This window comes from Cupressus sempervirens, chromosome 11 (genome assembly GCF_028749045.1).
Source record: "Cupressus sempervirens isolate cs-2001-9-10 chromosome 11, ASM2874904v1, whole genome shotgun sequence".
In the NCBI taxonomy this organism is placed as follows: Eukaryota; Viridiplantae; Streptophyta; class Pinopsida; order Cupressales; family Cupressaceae; genus Cupressus; species Cupressus sempervirens.
The window spans coordinates 629605301-629620601 of NC_143128.1; the positions used below are offsets into that span (position 1 = coordinate 629605301).

At 32.7% G+C, this 15301-nt stretch overlaps 1 pseudogene; it reads right to left on the bottom strand.

The window, feature by feature from the left end:
• Positions 1 to 4507: 4507 nt before the first annotated feature.
• LOC149531304 (putative F-box protein At2g36090) lies at positions 4508 to 5999 on the bottom strand (annotated as a pseudogene).
• Positions 6000 to 15301: the final 9302 nt, after the last annotated feature.

Sequence of the window (15301 nt, forward strand, 5' to 3'; positions counted from 1 at the left end):
CATGGACTCCAACTCCACAAACATCTATGAAATGCCTTCCTCATCCTATCCTTATCTCAATCAACTAAACTAGTTTCAAATTGAGCAACCTCCTTCTTATCTTAATCAACCAAACTAACTTCAACCCAAGCAGACATCTTAGAATACCTCCTCTCCAACACATCAAAGATATTTGCAATCATCTCAGGGTCCAATCCTCTTAGAGCCATCTTACAAGATATTCACAAACCCTATGCAACAAATCCTTCCCATGCTCCTTGTGACAACCTCGAATTGTTTACAAGTCAAAATTCAACTTACCACCTCACATGAACAATCAGGAACCACATCAAAAGTCCAAGACCATGGACCTATAATCCACAAACTCTCTACAATCATGCCTCAACAAGATCAATCTTCCATCTTTGTGTCCATTGATCCATCTATAAGCCTTCTACAATTGCAAGTTAGAACCATGATCTATCACCTTACAACCAAGAAATCTAGGACTCCAAAAAGAAAATCCACCACTAGATCAAGATCAACTTAGATCTACTTCTCCAACCCAAGTCCTAGTGAAAATTGTCTTAGCTTCGATGATTTTTCTACATGCTTAAGAACAACCTTTTCTCTAATACCACCTAACATAGTGCAAGGTAGGAGAATCCCCAAAGGAGATGTCTTAGCCCCCAAAAAAAACCACATTATGGAAACACAATAACAACGCAAGATCTGATACCAAATTACAATAATTTATTCATAAAATAAATGATTACATGCAATATGTCAAGCTATAAGGCCTTCCCAATTATGGTCAAATACAAGAAATTACAATAAAAGTTCTGTAAGAACCATTGTGATCCAAACCAAACCCTAGATAGTCCATATCACACTCTAGTGGAAACCTCCAACGAAGATCTAAACTTGTGCTCGCAAGCCCACTAGGAAATTGTTAGAGTAAAGCATTAATTTAATTTCATTTATTAAATTCACTTTACTCCCTTCTTAAGATTTCCCTTTATGCATTCTTTTTGCATCTCTATTTAATAATTAATTAGTAATTATTAAATAGCTTCTCCTTTTAGGTTACCCTTTTTTGGGTTTTGATCTCCTTTTATAAGGATTGATCTCCTTTGTATTTGATTATCTTTTCCATTTCTAAAAATACATTAGCACATTTTTTAGAGCAAAACCCTTTGTCTCCTCTTGTCTTTTTCTTCTTTGACAGGTTTTTGCATGTAGGTATTTGAAAGCTTTGTGGATTTGTGTTGATCAAATCCTTCAGCAATCTCCTTGTTTTCCAAGCCACAGCTATTAGGCCTGCTCAAACTTTATCTAAGATCCAAGTGTAAATTACCTCACATTCAACACTTTTTCCACACACTCACAAATCTATCATAATCCTATTTTAAATTGCCTCACATTTCACACTCTATTCATAGATTCAAGAAAAACTTGCTCTTCAGCTACTCTCCACACTCACTCCTCCTTCGAATGAATGAATCACTCCGTCCATGAATGAATGACTAAAAGACTGCATAAGACCCCCATACTTATACCCAACTAATCCACAAGTAGGCCTAGCAATTACAAATGAAATAAAACTGATATTAAATACTTGAAGAGCCACAAGTTGGCCTCTAACAATAATTAAATGTCCAAAAATTGATACCCAAGAAAAATCACGATATCTCATAGCTCAGAATGAATTAGAACTCATTCTTCAAATATAAGGTATAAGTTTAGGTCCTCTAAAACCCCTAAAATGCATAGAGACTGATTCATTAAGGATATCTGCACATCCATCCCAAAAGTCATGCACAAAAATCTATCACACAAACTGTCAGAAATTGATACTCCAGTAGAATTGACATATTTCCAAACTTATAAAGAAATATGGCTTGTACCTTTACCCAAAGATATTAATCTAGGCCCTCTTAAATCAATAAAAATTTTATCTTCTCATTCATTTGAAAAAATTAGTTACACGGCTTGCAATAGGCACCCAAAAAACAGAAAACACAGTTCCAACAGCAAGGTAAAAACAACTCAAACTTCAACTCAATCCATCCAATTTTTATGAAATCATGAGGAAAGGTTCTCCAATGTGTCTCCAACACATCCATAACCATGAAAAGCATAACTCCATCAAAATCCAAGATTGATGCTCCTACATCAGGCTAGGACGAAAAAAATTTCCTATAAAGACTAGGAGACTAATAAGGAAATGAAGTCAGAAACTAGTCATAGAGAAGAGAAGAAATCAAAGAAGATGAGAGGGAAGGATGAAGATTTAGAGGGAATAGGTACTAAAGAAACTAGTTTGGCCTTGGAGGATATTATGACTATAAAGAAGAAAAAAAGATTTAATTAGGGCACAACCCATGTGTCAGCTAGCTTCATTATGAACATAATTAATTTTACCTGTAGTGTAGTCCCTTCCTTGGGAAACAAAAAGGAGGACTTGCTAATGATGATGACTTCCCTTGTGCGTATGGAAAACAACATTAAGAAGATGGTTTCTACCAATCCCATGTGTTTTGATGTTAAAGCTACAGTGGCTGGGAATGGTAACTATGTTGGTTTCTAGTAGCTAGCTAGCATTGTCAAAGATATTAAGTTGGAGATGGTGACCCTTAAGGAATAATTTGATGGTTTGTATGAGAGCTTCACACTCTTTCCGAGTTTTTTCTTAAGGTGACTCATTGTGTAATTGTTATTCTCTAGATGTTACAATAGATGAATGAGGAGAACATTCTAGGGACAGAGCACTTTGCTAAGCTCAATACCTTCTTGGTGGATGACTTGGCCAAGATCCCGTTGGCCAAGAAATGGAAAGTGAAGGTCAATGTTAAGGCCTTGAGGTTTTTTAGATTTTGTGCTCATGAAACTTTACCAATCTAGTTATGTCCAATGTATGCTTTTATTTTGAAGTTGTTAGGCCTTAGAGACTATTTAATTTTAACGTTTAAACACTATAGTAGATTTGATTGTAGATGTGTGGTTTTTTTTGTGAAAAAACTTTATGTAGATCAATAGACACTTTGTTAATTGTGTGGGATTATGCTTTCCACTAGTGGTTTAGTCATGCTAATAGTTGTTATGTGTATATGTATGCTTATAGCTCGGTTGGGATACTATATTTTTATTTTATTGGTAGAGTTGGTTGTCGGTAATCTTTTGCTATCATTGCATTGTTAATGGTTTTACCATGATATTGTACTGAGGGCCAACCCCCTTATTTTGGCTTCTTTTAATATAAAAACACTTTGATTTTCTAAATATTTGGAAATATAGAGTATAAGTTATCATAGTAATAAAATCATAGATGATATACATACAATAATTGAAAGGAATAGTAGTGGTGGAGCAAAACATATTAATGATTATCAATGTCTACATTTGCAAGAAGAAATGTTAACTACACATGATCACCTAAGTCTCAAGGGTGGAACATACTAGACAATTAGTTGGCTAAGATTGGCATATAGGAAAGAGAAAACGATGGTGAAAATGGGCATTGCCTATCAAATAGTCTGCATTGTAGATGCCAAGTGATAATAAATTTGGCCAAAACAAATTTTATCTAAAGCTGAAAATAAAAGTCTCATTATTATGAATAAATTTTTAATTATATAAAGTGATTGGTCCCATAAATTAATTATTATATAATTAAGTGTTTAGATGAAAAGATGTAAAAATATTTTTATTTATTGTAGAAACAGTTGATAAACACTAAAAAACTATTTTATTACAGTTTGACCTTTTGTATACATAAAAAATTCTGTAGTGTTCATCTTAATTACTGGTAATCTAGAACAATTCTTCTAAATACTAAGTAGCATACAAAGACAACAAAAAATGATGAAAGTTTAAATTACTATTTAAGATCTTGAGATGGACCAAATTGACTACAAGAACTACTGTAACCCTTCCACTAGATGTGTTGCCGACAGATATGAACAAAACCCAACTGTTCCAACCTAGCAATCTCCAGCCAATCAATTCCAAATAATAGTGCTCGATTTCTTTCCTTATTACAAGTTGCATATTTGTAACCAATCTAGTTAAATACGATTTGCGATGGTGACACTGACGATACCATTCCACTTGGTATAAAATAAAAATAAATAATTGTTCTGATTTATTTAAATAGCATTCCCACTTCATGCTTGGTAGGAAGCCACTCTCTTGAATAATTAACTGATATTCTTGAAAATTTTATTATTTTTATATTCTAATGAACCTTAAGCAGTTGTCACCGCTCTGACTTTGATGGTTAATTCGTTTCTAAATCTGACTGTCTCCGGTGAAATTTTAAGATTGGTTTCTCGGTTGAAAACTCAAAACAACGTTTGAGAGAAAGAAAGTTTATATTTCCATCTCTATTTTGGTATTACAATTCAGTTACAATATGCGAAACTCTCGGAAAACATCCCCTTTAGACGATACCCAGTTTGAGAATTTAGATCGCATTCTATGCAAAGAACTGGGTACAAACATGAATTTTAGCCGCTCAATATCTCAGTTATGTCTTGAAAACTAAGTAACAAGACATAATTACTAAGCCAATTGAAAATAACATGCAAAAGGGATTCAATTGACATTTACCTCCCAGATTTTCCTCCATCAAATCGTTCTACATCTCCAAAACATCATAAAATTTCTGTATTACTCGTTCATAATTCTTACTCCTCTTACCCCACTTAACTGCTCTCTGTAAAACTAAAACACCATCTCTTGCATTCACTTGACAACCCATCATGTCCTCCAGTTGCAGACTAACCCCAGTCATCTGCAAACAACTATCCTCTTTACCCACACAAACTGTGCCTTTAACCACAATGTTACATGCTGCTAATTTTAAAGGCAAACTATCATGAGCAGGCAGAATGGATCCAAACCTAATTGCAAAATCGTTATTAGAGCCCCAATTGTGCTTCTGTACTTCCAGAGGCCTCCAACTTGAAAGATTTACAGCATCTTTTGTTCTTCTGTTGATGAGAATCCAACTGAGCCTCAGATTAGCTGAAAGTATGATTCGCTCTACATCTTTCTCCCCATTAGTTGAAACTGAAAACACAGTGCCATCAGAATGACATGGAAGATCTATCACCAATGGAAATACTCTGGATGACCCACAATCTATTATATGATCTTCAGCTGGAATTTTCAAGACAACTTTGGAGTAAACAGATTCATTGTTGTAATGAATGTCTACAACACAGACAAAATCGGATAGAGAAATTTCATCATCTTCCTCAAAAAGATTGAAAATTTCTTGACAGTCTTCTTGGCAAATATCGATAAGGGGAAAACAATCTGCATAGAACTTGTTGAACCCACCCAAGGCATAAATCAATTGTTTAACCTCATCTTTTTTTGTTGAAGGCCAAAGGGAAGAACATGCATCCTCCCATAGCCCTTGTTCCTTAACAATTAACTTCATATCAGAGCTGCAACATTCTGCTCTTGCAAGAGTGATGCCATCCACTCTCTTTAAGATTTCTCTAACAATATCACTCCAATTTTTGGTTTGCAATTGTGATGGTGATTAAATATTTTTTGTTATTATTAAATTTTAGGGTTTGCATTGCATTTGGGGTGGTGTTTAATTTTAGGGTTTAATTAATATTTTGTTATAACTCTAGTAAAGGTTTAAACAAACCTTTACTGGTCTGGTGGTTGCCAAAACCAGTTCTTAACTGTTTGGCTTCGTTTATAAATTCTCTCCGAAATCTTTTGGGAGGGTATGATTTGAGATTTTTCTTTTTTGTGCGAAGAAGGACTGAGATGAACAGATGAAATAAATAAAATTGTAGTTCTTTTTGCTATTGGGTTTTGGTTTTATTTTATTCACACTGCAAATTGATTAGGGATGCATATCATATCTGTTGTTTTCTGAATAAAATAGTAGTAGTAGCATTTTTTTCTTTTTGTAGAAGTTATCATTGTAGGAAACCAGACTCACACTAGAATCTCTGGAAACTAAATTGGGCAGTAATGCCTCTTGCTCGCATAATCACCATGTGAAGTGGCATGAGTGTGGTGGAGAGCGGGTAGGAGGAATGTACATTACTTTCTTCATGGCCATTTGCAGGAATGGGCTACAGTTTGAAGAAACATGTGTTTGGTAAGGCAGCATCCCTATGTGCTTGCCATGAATGAACACATGTAACCTGTAAGGTGTTGTTCATATTTGGTGTTTCCCTGTAGTTTTTTTTCCTTCTTTCCATCCAATATTGAGCCTATTATAGGCTTTGTTATTGTTATTGGTATCAGAGTGAGACAAGATCTTGCTAGGAAGTGTATGTCTGGAGAACAATCACAGGTTGAAGCTGAGGCTCACACCATGCCCCCAAAAAGTATGACTCCAAATGCCATCAAAAAGATGATGGAGGAACTTCTGGAAGAGAAGTTCAAGGAGTTCAAGGAGTCCAGTAATAAGGATAAGGAGAATAAGGTGGCTGATGCACTTAGTAGAAGAGTGTTAACAGTGCAAGAAGTACAAATCCAAAGCATGGGCATAGATGCATTGAAGGGAATGTATGTAGAAGATAGAGATTTCAGTGAAGCATATGAGGTTTGCACTAAGTTGGAAGATAATTTTCATTCTAATTTTTCTAAATTTATTGTGCAAGATGGATTGTTTTTTAAGGGTAGCCAACTATGTATTCCTAAATGCTCTATGCGGGAAAATGTTATTATAGAAAAACATTGTGGAGGTCTTAATGGTCATTTTGGACTCAACAAGACATTGGAATTGGTACAAAGATTTTATATATGGCCTAAGATGCAAACAGACATTAGGAAGTTTGTGGAAGGTTGTCTGGTATGTCAAAGGGCAAAGGGAGTATCAACAATTGCTGGACTTTACCAACCTTTACTCATACCGAATAGACCTTGGGACTATTTGAGTATGGATTTTGTCATGAGATTACCAAGGACAAAGACATGTTATGATAGCATATTTGTGGTTGTTGATAGATTCAGTAAAATGGCTCACTTTATTCCATGTAGAACCACTAATGATGCTAGTTATATTGCAAGACTATTCTTTAAAGAAATAGCTCGTATTCATGGTTTTCCATTGAGAATTTTATCTGACAAGGATAGCAAGTTTGTGGGTCACTTTTGGAGAACCCTATGGAAGAAGTTGGGCACAAATTTGTCTTTTAGTTCAGCCTATCATCCTCAAACAGATGGGCAAACTGAAGTGGTTAATAGATCCTTGGGAAACCTTTTGAGGTGCTTGACACGAGAACATGGAGGTAGTTGGGATGCTATCATACCTCAAGCAGAGTTTGCATATAATGACTCAGTGAATCATAGCATAGGCATGAGTCCTTTTGAAGTTGTTTATGGGAGACATCCAAGGGGAGTTTTGGAACTCAGAAATATGGATGGTTTAGAGAAAAGGAGTGGACATGCAGAAGACTTTGCTGAAGCAATGGTGGAAGTACATGAGCACATGAGGAAAACTCTACAACAGAATAACCTAAAGGTGAAGGCTAAAGCAGATTTGAAAAGAAGAAATGTATAGTTCCAAGTTGGAAACATGGTTATGGTTCACTTGAACAAAGATCGATTACCTCGGGGCAGCCATACAAAGTTGATGATGAAGAAGATTGGACCGTGTGAAATTTTAGAAAAGTATGGAGAAAATGCTTACAAAGTGGCATTGCCTCTAGATGTAGCTATTTCACCTATATTTAATGTCTCAGATCTCACATTGTATAAAGGTTCAAACAAAGAAGTTGGTATAGAAGCAACAACACATGAATCAAATGACTGGATTCAAGAATTGCCTTCTAAAGAGACACTCCAGATGGAAAGTATCATCAACAGCAAGAAAGCAATGAGGACTAGACATAAAGTACACATGGAGTATTTGGTTAAGTGGAAGGGCCTTCCAGATTCTAAAGCTACTTGGTTGCCGGAAACAAAAATTCTAAGGCAAGGTGGGGATATAGAACAGTTGGTCTCCAAGAGGACTTGAGACAAAATTCACCCCCAAGAGTATGCTGCAGGAGCAAGTGCTGGGCACAGGATTAAATTTTTTGTTTGCAATTGTGATGGTGATTAAATATTTTTTGCTATTATTAAATTTTAGGGTTTGCATTGCATTTGGGGTGGTGTTTAATTTTAGGGTTTAATTAATATTTTGTTATAACTTTAGTAAAGGTTTGAACAAACTTTTACGGGTCTGGTGGTTGCCAAAACTAGTTCTTAACTGTTTGGCTTCGTTTATAAATTCTCTCCGAAATCTTTTGGGAGGGTATGGTTTGAGATTTTTCTTTTTTGTGTGAAGAAGGACTGAGATGAACAGATGAAATAAATAAAATTGTAGTGCTTTCTTGCTACTAGGTTTTGATTTTATTTTATTCACACTGCAAATTGATTAGGGATGCATATCATATCTGTTGTTTTCTAAATAAAATAGTAGTAGTAGCATTGTTTTATTTTTGTAGAAGTTATCGTTGCAGGAAGCCAAACTCACACTAGAATCTCTGGAAATTAAATTGGGCAGTAATGCCTCTTACTCGCATAATCACCATGTGAAGTGGCATGAGTGTGGTGGAGAGCGGGTAGGAGGAATGTACATTACTTTCTTCATGGTCATTTGGAGGAATGGGCTACAGTTTGAAGAAACATGTGTTTGGTAAGGCAGCATCCCTATGTGCTTGCCATGAATGAACACATGTAACCTGTTAGGTGTTGTTCATATTTGGTGTTTCCCTGTAGTTTTTCTTTCCTTCTTTCCATCCAATATTGAGCCTATTATAGACTTTGTTATTATTATCTCCTCATCATTTCTATAGATATAACATCTTTAATCGATATGGCGACGTGTGCATTACAACACTAGACAATAATCGTTTTGTCCATGGACTTCAACAATATAGAGATCAGATTAATGAATTAACAAATCAGATTCCTTAGGTGAATATTTTGTTTTTGGCCAAAATGAATTGGATCGACAATCTAACTATTCCCCTCCATGCATTTCTATCGAAATAACATTAACAGGTTCAAGTTTTTGTCCTTTTAAAAATGCAATTTTTAAAAAAGTTTTTGCCAAAAGAAATTAAAAATTTCGACATTCAAATTACATAGAACATTCCATGTATGTAAAATTACTAAAACATTATTTTACATTGAAATTGAAATATTTTGATTAATATGGGCTAGGGCTGGGTTTATTGGCACGAGCTCCATCTAATCTGTTTGTTCTGAAGTTACCAATTGTATAGAAATATTTACTTCATATATATAGAACTATCACCATTCTTTTTGGTTTTTTATTTTAAAACTATACTGATAAATATCAGATAAATTAATTTTTATACTGCCCCAAACAACCTGTCTATTTGATATTCTTTACTCTAATAGAAAGTATTGAGAAGGATTTAAGAAAAACTGATTTCCAGTAGTGAACTGGATAACAATTAGAGGAGTGGTTGGAAACAAGAAATAACCGGAAACAATATATAAACAATGACGATTAGTGGGAAGTCCACGTCAAGGAAAAGTAGTTCTACCCACTACACAATCTGCTTATATTTATAATCAAAAAATTCTTGCAAGTGCGTAGTGGTCTGTGGAATTAAAAAACCCAAGGAAAAAGAGTTGTTTTACTTAAGTAGGCTCCTTCGAAACGTAATTTTATTGAAGGACATACCCTTTCGATTATGAGAAGATCGAGCTGTTAAAGACTTTTCATATATAGACAGAATTATCACTAAATAAATTAATAGAGCTAGGTCAGGCGTCACCGTTACGTTAAGATGATAGCGAGTCAACAAACACAATATCTTCCATGGAGAATTCTAATACGCTTGGGTTTTTTTTCTGGTTTAGATGTGCACAAAATTACAAGATGAAATTTTTATATGGTAATCGATGTTTAAAGAGTCTAATAAATTATAGGAGTATTATAATGTTTTTGGTTTGTAAGTCAGATTGACTAATTTAACAAATTTAGTTGTGATATTGTTTTTGAAGGGGGGCTGACTCCCCAGTACAAAAGGGCTAAAAGATCAGTCAGAGCTTAAATTGTGATATTGTTATCAGAATTTAATTCTTTGGTTTTTTTGTCAAATTTATTTTTTAAACAACATTTAGACTATATGTTATTAAGAATTTGGTAGAATTATAGCGATAATTTTTTTAGATGATTAAGTCAATTGATACACAAAAGACTAATATTTCTTTGGAGCAAAGTTAGGTTTATGTCTAAATTGAATTAGGTGACACTATATCTCAAGTCAAACGAGACTTGGAATTTGAATATGGTGTAGTTATGTTTTCTAATTAAAAGAAGGGAAAATTCAAGTACTAGATATCATCATTAAATCATGGTTTGTAATTAAGGATTGTCATAATTCATTAACTTCATTAGATTTAGAGAAAAATATAATTTGATAGGAAGACAACTAAAACCCAAAATTGCAAGGATTGGTGTTAACATTTGCTAGTATTAAGCCTAAGGATTGATATTGATTAATAAACCTAATTGCACTATAATGTGAATGAATTGAAATGTGAGTGTGCTACAACATGCTTGTGTTTTCAATTCCATAAAACAATAATGAAATTCATAAATCGTTTGACACATTTACCTTAATAGCTTGAGTAGAGTAGGAGCATATTTTTGTAAGTTCTAGAAAATTGATTCAAGTACTCATGTTTTAATGATGTGTGCAACAATGAAATATTTTTTCATTATTTTAGTTTTTTCATTCAATTTGTAATGATATTGTTCTATTTAATTATTATTATTTTTTTATGCTTTTCTAATAAATCTAAATTGATCAACATCTCCATTGTCTCATCTATTCAATGTACCATGAAACAAAATTCTATTTGAAATATTGGAAACAGTGAACTCCCTTGAACCCTCTATTGCTTATCGAGCATTCTAAATATTTTTGGTTAAATTGAGCATAATAAAAGGGACCTTCAAACATTAATAGAAATATAAAGGAATGATAATGCATCGAGTATCCAATGCCAAACTCTGAGAACATATTTATAATTTAATTTGTCTCATAGATTCAACCAATTGAAAAATATATACATGAGAAAATATTAGAGAAAATGTGTACTAATTATCTTGGACTTATGGAATCTGCTATAGCACCCCTAAAAGCTATAGTGCATCAGATAATCTTTTTAATGTGACTGGTGATGTTGGTACCATACATCCTCTAGAACCACTCAGGTTGTGGTATACTACACCTCATTGCCTATTTCTTTACAACAATCAAATGTTGTGAATCAAAATCATGTTGACTAATATTATACATGAAAAGGTTTATTTAATAATGAAATTTATTTGCATAAATTATTTATAGACTCTAAAACTAATTAGTCAATACATATAGGTTGTAAAATATTTTGCATTCATTTGCATCACCACCAAGGATTGTGGAGGCCTTGGAAATGGAAGAATTAAAAATTAAATATACTTGTCTCCAAAGTTGGTTGGAAATAATTAAAGGGGAAAAGGATTTTCTTTATTTATCAAAGAGAACTATCTATAAACTGACTCTTATTTTAGTCTCATCTATGAATTACACTAGCCTGTTTGCTCCCCAATTTGAAATAATATTCTAGAAATTAAAATCAAGAAATTAGGAAGACATATTTTTATGGGAGAACATAAGCTTCTTGCATGATATCTTATTTAGTATAAGGGTGAGGCTCTTTCAGCTATAGAATATTTTAACTATACCAAAGAATTCCCATTACAAAAAAAAAGAAATTTCTTGCACAATCATCTTCTGAGAAATGACACCCACGGTAGATGGGGATTTTTTTTAGAGAAATTCTCAGAGAGCTATGGAAAACCATATCCTCTATCCATATAAGAATGGATGAAGAAAACTCTCATTTTCATTTTTATTCATCGGGGATTTTTTAATCTATTTTAATAGGAAAATAAGAAGCCTAGATTTTGATACATCAATGCTTAGGAGCTACATCAGTTAAATGTTCCTATATTTTTATAGGAATGATTAAGATAATAGATTTCCCTAGAGTTAAATATGTGTCATCAAGCTCCTCTGAAAATCAGTCACTTTGTGTGGGTCATTTTTCATATAAAAATATCTTAATTATTGACAACATAAGCAAAAGAGGTTCATGCCCATAAATAGGTTTATCCCACCTACCATGGTAATTTGGAAAGTATTCATCATATCTTTCTACATTTCACCTTTTTCAATAAATTTTGGTCATATTTTTCATCTTTATTTATGATTTCATGTTTCTCGATAGAAAACCAACACCTTTGGTTGTCACATCCTCCTTTTGACAATTTCGCAAATTGCAACATTTTTCTTATAAAAAAGTGATTGTAATGTAGAACCCTTTGTCTAGCCATGCATTCAATAAATTTAATACCCTTTTTAATTCACATCTTTGTTTGTTGATAATAGATATATTAAGTAATGATTAAACTGGTTGGATATAACTCTCCATCACCATTTATAGTTACTTCTGACAACTTGTATTTTTTCTTTCATGTATCTTAGTAGATAATAATCTACACCTTCTATATTGTCAAGATCCACAACCATGGATAAAATATCATGTATAAAAATGAATCTCCTAAATTATTAAAAGTAAGTAAGATAAAATGTTAGCATTACTTGAGATTTTAATTAAAATTAAATGAACGCGTACATGCACACACACCTATCTCAACTAAATCAAAAAAAATTTAGAATCATCTAGATATTTAGGAGCATGAATGCATATATCATCATAATCTTAATAAGGATACATTATAATTAACTCCAATTTGTGTCTCACTATAAAATGTATCCATTTGAAATATTCTCCCACTAGCTTATTTTATTATCCTCAACACACCCATAAGATAAGAATGAGTTTTCTCTTAAACTTAAATTAATGGAGGCTTGTGGCATCCTATAATTATCACTTGATGTAAAATTCTAACACTACCAACTTTTTGACAACTTTGAGAATTAGATCAATCAATATCTATTGTAAAATATGAAATGAAATGTGGAAATTTTTAGATAAATAATTTTAATAAAATTGAAATGCACTGGATAAAATCTTTAAAAAGAATTTGGAAAAAATGTTTTAGTTCTCACTAGTCAAAAGAGATATTTGGTGTATGTTGTGTTCCATCTAGAAAGATGACTTTAATGTTATTCAAAAATTTCCTTCAATTTTTGTATATTGTTATAGGTACATTAAAAAATGATTAGTTTAAAAAGAGTTGTGTAAATTGAAGAATGTGGTTACACATTGAATAGTGAACACCATTTGTACCTTTAAGTTCATGTCAATGAAATGCACATTTCACACATGCTTATGTGGCATTGTAATCTCCTTTTCCATGTCCACTTCCAAATCAGTTCCAAAGAAATGTAAAATTGCATCTATCACGTTGCATGGATAGGCAATTAAAGGATTTTGTAGACTTAAATTATATTGGGATAAAGTTAAACATGTGTGAATGTAATCATTTAATAAAAGTTATCAAATTTATCATTCAAAATATAAATTTACACATATGTTAATATTATATATACTAGGAACAATGTAACATTAATATTTTAATTAATACAAAAGGGACTTTTTGTGAAAAAATATTATATATACTAGAATTGAAGAATGTACATTCCTACACAACCGTTAGACCAAGTAGTGTGGTGTAAAGTATTAATCCCATAATGTTCCAAATCCTCAAAAAAATTTGTAAAAAATAAACTACATAGTTCTTATCATTAATTTTATCATCACTTATATATAAATGAACTTCCTTGATGATACTTTTATCATTTGGATCAGTACTCCCTACCTCGTTCAACTCAAATTATGCATTTTTATAGGTTACACAAATATTGAAACTTTATCAAAATGATAGTATTGATGTTAAATCATCGGTTGAATAGAAAATATTTAGTTCTTAGAGAAATGTGCAATTGAAAGAATACAACAAAGTGAAAATTAAGTTTTGGAATCAAAAAATTATTTAGCTTTCAATTTTGCACCATGACAATGTTGAATATGTGGATAAATGATAGTAATAAATATGTTCATAAAATCAAGGTGGGAGAATTCACTCTCTTTCAATTATGTAATTTTTTCTTGGAATTATTAACCATAATGGTATGAATATTTGGGATTGGTGATGCTTAACCCTTAGCATCTTAGAGTGTTTTCATTGGGTGACAACTAGTAAGAAAACCTGAGGATGAGAATGTGAAGTTAGAATGACCACTAGTTGACTCATACACTTTTGATACCAAGGAAAGAGTTAAAGGCCACATTGATTGAAGGGTAAAGTAAATAATTGAAGGCAATGATCAAGGAGGGTGAGTCACCATTGATGTGACACAATAGAGGAAGGCATAGGTAACATGTTGTAACATACATCCAGCCATGAAGCATCACATATAGAAAGGAAAACAACTATTTCATAGGCTCATAGTGAGAGTAGAAATCCTACCAGTCTAGACCCCTACTTATAGTTGTCATGGGTATCTTGTGACCAGCCCATGTATGACATTGAAATTTTGAATTGATCGATTTTAGCAGGATTTTCAGAGGTAGTTTTGGTACTAGGTATTGGGAAGTGTAAATAAGCTTTTTCATTTCATTTTTGTACTTGTTGAATCTATTTTTGTACATGAGTGAATAAGAACAATATTTTCAACCAAAGAGATGAAGAAAAGACTTGTTACTAGAGATTGTAAAGAATAGGAAAGAGAGAAACGTGTTAAATTGGTTTTCACAAGGCAATCTAAAGTAGAAGGTGGAGATCAAGAGATCTTCAAGGTATAGACAAAAAATCTACAAGGCAAGTTGTGCCACTTATCAGATAAATAATTATTATTTTATTCATTAGTATTGCACCTATATTGTAAGATCTTTACCAAGCATGCTTCACTAGTAAGAATTTGTAAATCCTCTTACAAGGTACCTCTTAGAAGGAGTGTATTAAATCCTCTCATGTAGTATTCTTAATAGGATTTTTTAAAACTCGTATATTATTAACACTCATAACTAGGTGTATTCTCAAAAAGATTAGGTGTAGCCTTTAACCAAGAAACTTTTCATTTGTAGTGAAAGACTACTAACTATATTACTCCTACCATAGTTTTCATCCTCTTGTGAAGGAGTTTCACATACAAAAACCTATGTTTTATTAATTTATGTGTTCTTTTGTGAGTTCCAATGGTTTTGTTGTGTTTATTTCACTATTTTTACGAAATTGACTCGTAGTTAAAGTAATTGATAAGGTGTCTTAGTGAGAGCTAATTTGAAAGCTAGTTCTAAT